Source organism: Podarcis pityusensis (genome assembly GCF_964106645.2).
Source record: "Podarcis pityusensis genome assembly, chromosome: 3".
Classification (NCBI taxonomy): domain Eukaryota; kingdom Metazoa; phylum Chordata; class Lepidosauria; order Squamata; family Lacertidae; genus Podarcis; species Podarcis pityusensis.
Window position 1 is genome coordinate 112,090,121 of NC_138026.1, and position 6,000 is coordinate 112,096,120.

At 42.9% G+C, this 6,000-nt stretch overlaps 1 long non-coding RNA gene across 1 annotated transcript in view; it reads right to left on the minus strand.

Annotated features, from left to right (window-relative positions):
- Positions 1–5,644, minus strand: part of LOC308474753 — an 86,109-nt gene extending 80,465 nt beyond the window's left edge. Inside the window, exon 1 of the long non-coding RNA XR_013984927.1 lies at positions 5,431–5,644. This is a non-coding gene — a long non-coding RNA (uncharacterized lncRNA). The remainder of the gene's footprint in view (positions 1–5,430) is intronic.
- Positions 5,645–6,000: the final 356 nt, after the last annotated feature.

Sequence of the window (6,000 nt, forward strand, 5' to 3'; positions counted from 1 at the left end):
GCCGTCAGGGACGATGGGAGTTGTAGTCCAACAGCAGCTGAGGACCCAAGGTTGATAAAGACTGCTAGATGTTTGGCAGCGGCTATCCCTGCCTTCTTTCCAGCGCCACTTGAAGGCTGCACTATTTAGACACGCCTTCAAAATATTAACTTATCTATTTTAACCAAACATAATCTACTGATGTTTTATTGATGTTTGTAATTACGTTTTACAGATATTGGTAGATTGATTTGATTGTATTTTATTTTATTTTGTGTTTGGGGGGGGGTGGTATTGATCTGTTTTCATTTTAACTATTCGTTTTGTACTTTTCTCCTGCATTTTTATCTCGGAAACTGCGCTGAGATCTTCAGACGAAGGGCAGTATATAAATTTAATAATAATAATAATAATAATAATACAGTAAGCCACCTCGATATATTTTATTAAGATGTGAATCACAAATATTCAAATAAATAAATAAAATCCAGCACACTTTCCTCCTAATAAACACAGTGTATACACTTTTGCTAGAATTATTATTATCGTTATTATTAGCAGCAGCAGTACTATTAATAATAATTTGACTTTTTGTCTCCTGTCATGCAAAGGTCTCAAAGGAAACAATTCTACAGCAGGATCTGCTGAGATGAGTGGAGTTAGGATGCAGTGGATCTCTGAATGAGCTGAGAGGTTCCCAGCGCAGCCAGGCTATTGTCTATGTAATCCCCCCTCCCAGCCCACTGAGCTGAGACCAGTGGGTCGTAAACTGGCATAAACCTTGAAAAGTGGGAAGGTTCTGGGGCCATGGCAGGACCAGAAAGCGGTGAGGCCTTATGTTGGAATCATATGGTCTGGCAACCCTGTGTAAGTTAAGAGAGCGAAAAGTGCATTGTTTATTGCTTTCATTTTATGGATCAGTGGTCTCGTCAGATAGTAAAATTCATGTTAAATTGCTGTTTTAGGGGTTGTTTTTAAAAGTCCGGAATGGATTAATCCATTTTGCATTACTTTCTATGGGAAAGCACGTCTTGGTTTTGGAACGCTTTGGTTTTGGAACGGACTTCCGGAATGGATTAAGTTTGAGAACCAAGGTACCACTGTACTAAACACACACACACACACTGGTCAAAATATTCTCCTCTCTAATACAGGCTGGATCAGGAAAACGTGGTGCAAACTTTATTAGATGAAACTTAAATAAAACTCTGTTTCACAGGGAAAGAGGAAAACAAGAGTGAGATCACTAAAGCTGGCCATAAGCCACCATGAAAATATTAATAACAACAACAGGCTCTGATTATATTTGCTTTCACTGAGAAATACTCTTAACAATTATGATATCAAAAAAATGCTATGGGTCCCCCCCTTCTTTCTCATTCTCAACATACCCTTTTTTTACTTCCAAGGTAAGCATGTTGGGTTCTCTCTCTCTCTATGTAAGATTCATTCGTTCCAGAAACAGAGAAGAAACATTCTAAGAAATGTGACGAAAATGGTCAGCGTTTGACATTACTTGAAGACAGAGCCGTCCCTGCCATTGGGCAGGGTGAGGCAGTGGCCACACAGCTTGCCCCTCACCTCGTGGAGTAGCCTAATGCTCCTCAGGTGCTGTGGATGATGCCATCCCATCACCATGTTGAAGTAAGATTCAACAGCCAGTACATTCAGGTTCTGTACATGGAATGGAATGAAGGCGCCATCTTTGCCTCAGGCGGCAAAATGTCTTTGAGCTGCCTTGACCCAGAGGCTGGTGCTTTTGGCTGGCTCTCCTCCAACACTTCCACCTAGTAGCAGATCATGGGGTGTCTGCAAAAGAAGGAAAGGGGTAGATCTCTGAACTGTGGGGAGAACCCAAAGTGTTCGTGCTGACCATTAAAGCCCTAAACGACCTCAATCCAGTATATCTGAAGGAGCATCTCCACCCCCATCGTTCAGCCCGGACACTGAGGTCCAACGTCAAGGGCCTTCTGGCGGTTCCCTCATTGCAAGAAGTGAGGCCACAGGGAACCAGGCAGAGGGCCTTCTCAGTAGTGGCGCCTGCCCTGTGGAACGCCCTCCCATTAGATGTCAAAGAAAAAAACAACTACCAGACTTTTAGAAGACATCTGAAGGCAGCCCTGTTTAGGGAAGCTTTTAATGTTTAATAGATTATTGTATTTTAGTATTCTGTTGGAAGAGTAGCTGGGGAAACCCAGCCAGATGGGCGGGGTATAAATAATAATAATAATAATAATAATTATTATTATTATTATTATTATTACCACCTGAACAAGCTAGCTCATTTATTTGTGGTCAGCGTGATATCTGTACAGCTTTTTGGCCTGACCCCCCCTCTCAGAATGTTTTATCTGATGCTTCAATGTAGGTTGTAAACCACTTTGAGATTTTTTCTTCTTCTTAAAAATATAAAGTGGTAGAAGAATGAAGTGAATAATAACAACAACAATAAGATAACAAAATGATGCGTTTTCTTTCAAATATGAATAATATTATTCATGATATTACAACAACCGTAATAGGAAGACAGCAAACTCCACAAAACGGGGACACTGAAACAAGAATCTGACAGCACAATCCTCAACACGTCAACTCACAGCTAAGCCCCCTGTGGCTCAGTGGCCGAGCATCTGCTTTGCATGCAGAAGGTCCCTGGTTCGATTCCTGGCATCTCTGTTTAGGGCTGGGAATGTTCCCTCAGGGAAACTCTGAAGAGCTGTTGCCAGTCAGGGGAGACAATAGTGGAGTAGCTGGACCAGTGTCTTCACTCAGCATAAGACTGCTTCCTGTGTTCCTATTGAATTCAGTAGGGCTTATTCCCAGGTAAGTGGGCTAGGACGTTTCCGAGCACAAGTGTTGGTGCTGACCTTTAAAGCCCCAAACAGCCTCGGTCCAGTATACCTGGAGGAGCATCTCCACCACCGCTATTCAGCCTGGACACTGAGGTCCAGCTCCGAGGGCCTTCTGGCGGTTCCCTCACTGCGAGAAGTAAGGTTACAGGGAACCAGGCAGAGGCCTTCTTGGTAGTGGCCCCCGCCCTGTGGAACGCCCTCCCATCAGATGTCAAGGAAATAAACAACTACAGTGGTACCTTGGGTTACAGACGCTTCGGGTTACAGACTAAAATAGTACCTTGGGTTAAGAACTTTGCTTCAGGATGAGAACAGAAATTGTGCTCCGGCGGCGCAGCGGCAGCGGGAGACCCCCATTAGCTAAAATGGTACATCAGGTTAAGAACAGTTTCAGGTTAAGAACAGACCTCCAGAATAAATTAAATTCTTAACTCGAGGTACCACTATATCCGACTTTTAGAGGACATTTGAAGACAGCCCTGTTTAGGAAAGCTTTTTTGATGAATTATTGTATTTTAATATTTTGCTGGAAGCCGCCCAGTGTGGCTGGGGTAACCCAGCCAGATGGGTGGGGTATAAATAAATTATTATTATTATTATTATTATTATTATTATTAGCCTAAATTATCCAATAAAAAAATAATAATACAGAAAATAACAGTCTTACCAACGCATGAAACGCATATGTGGAAACATAGGAAACGAACTGTCCTAGTGAAGACCAGCATTGAATTGTTATGGTGTATCTAGCAGGTTGGAGCAGGAGCCTTTGTGCTTTGGGGCGGGTGGAGTTTCAAGAAGGGAAACAGGGAAAAGTTTCTCTCCTCTCCCCGCTCTGCTTCCAGCCCCAAACCTAAGCATTTTATTGCGATATAGCGGGGTGGTGGTTCCTTTCTCTCTCACTTTACTTTCTCCCACCTTTCTGAGTGAAAACTCAGCAGTCCACATGCCTGTGAAAGCTGACAGGTCCTTGTCAGATCGTTTTGGGACTGTGGTGGGGTTTAAAATACATTTCTTTTTAATTTACTAGCACATATTTTGCATTCCTAGGGATTTCCCCCCAAAGTAAGCAGAAGTCACTACCTTACTTTTGACTAGCCACTGGGCCACCTGTTTTTTGCTGTTGGAGACCTGCAACAAGATGTTGCAGCGTGGAGGACTCCCCTTCCATCTTCCATTCATTGAAATGAATGAATCTAAATTAGTCGTGCCCATTAGCTTCAACGGGTCTACTCCGGGTAGGACTACAGTTGAATGCAATTGGCTGAGATAGGTGTGGATCTAGACAGACAGACTGATAGATATACAATATATATTTGTGATTGCTTGATATAAATCCATATGTCCATCTGTTCTTCCATAGTGGAATGCAAACTGTACAGCTGATGCATTTAATAATGAGGAAGTAGAGGGAAAAAAGCAGAATAACAACATAGCATAATGTTACCGTGCTGCTGTTTGGCCTGTTGAGCAGAAAACCAAATAATAATAATAATAAATGTGACCTCATCTTTAAATCACATGTGGGCAAATTAATCAGAAAGTTTACTTGTGAGCTTTCATACTAAGTGGCTAAATGGTGCCTTGCTGTCAATAAAAGTTACATATTATTATAGAATTGTATAGCTGAAATTCACTGTTTCGACCTATTTTGACCCATTCACAAATGACTTGGACAGGACTATTGAGACAGGGTCGCTCCCATTGTTCTGTGGGAATTTTCACAGCAACCTCACAGTAATATCGTGGCCGGCAAATGACTGGCAAGACCTGGTTTTGAATATTGTACAGAGGTTTGAGAGGAGAAAGGGGGAAGAGCCCAGTAGTAAGTTGTTTGTAAATGTCTAAATCACACTTCTGACCTTACTTTGCGACAAACTCTATGGCTGTAAACATGACCCGAGTATTCCATTCTCAGCAATGTGTGTGTGTGTGTGTGTGTGTGTGTGTGTAATATATATGTGTATTATAGACAGAAGGCATTGAAAACAAAACAGTTTGGCATTGACCAAATGATAACCGTTGAGGCTCTTTTGCCACACACAGAACAGTTATAACAATCTTTTACGAGTCGCCAACACAGATCCAAACCTATGGCGCCGATCCTAGCCAACAGACCTACTCACAAGCAAGTTCTGCTGCCACCAACGAGACTTACTCCTGAGTAAATGCATGCACTCAGGTGGCACCAGAGAGACACAGCCGAAAGAGAGCTTCACTTTGCCAAGCCTTCATCCTAGCCGTATCTTCCCCAGACCCTTCCTCCCTGGTTTGTTTGTTTTCAGGAACTGACAATAGCGCTGCCTTGCTCAAAGTTACCATAGCAGTCATTAAATAATACATTGCTGCCTCTCCTGGTGATCTAATTTTTTTTTTTTAAACAGCCCAGCAGAAACTCATCTTAGCATGCAGGAGTTTCCATTGATAAGTCTCCAGGTTTTTTTGGGGTGATTAATTTTTGGGGGTCTTGTAATATTGAAATGACCCAATAATAATGATGATACCAACAACAACTTCTACAACAACAATAAACCGGGTCTCTTTAATCTTAGCCACGCAAAGCCCATCTGATAATGGCAAACGTTAAGAGCGGACGTACCTGGGAGAAGACTGAGCGGACTCTGGAGAGTCCATCGTTCTCTTTTTCTTTCGAAGTGTACCTGAGACATAGCGTCATCCTTGAGCCCCGGCAATAAAGACTGGTACATGCCACACGTTGCTGGTCTTTTGCTTATGTCCCGCAGTGCTTGAGAAAAGGGGTTATTGCTGCAGAAAAGAGAGAGCAAAAGCAAGAGAGAGAGAGAGAGAGAGAGAGAGAGAGAGCGCGCTGGCCATACAGTAGGAATAATCACTGCAGTCCGGCTCACCCCCACCTCCCTCTCTCCCTCTCCCTCTCTGTACAAGGCCCCAGATGATTCTGACTGCATCCTTCCATCCATAAATCATTCCCCTTATTCTATTGGTTACATGCTACATGGCAAGTATTGATTTTTCCCGTTCCCTCATCACTGCAGGACCTATGGTTTTTCTGAGCTGGTATACACAAAGATACACACATACACTATACGTTTGGGCTTGCACACAGAGATGCATGCCAGCGTACGTACATAACGCAAGATGCCTTTCTGTTAATTCTACACCACCACCCTGGGCAAAGAAACTCCCAACT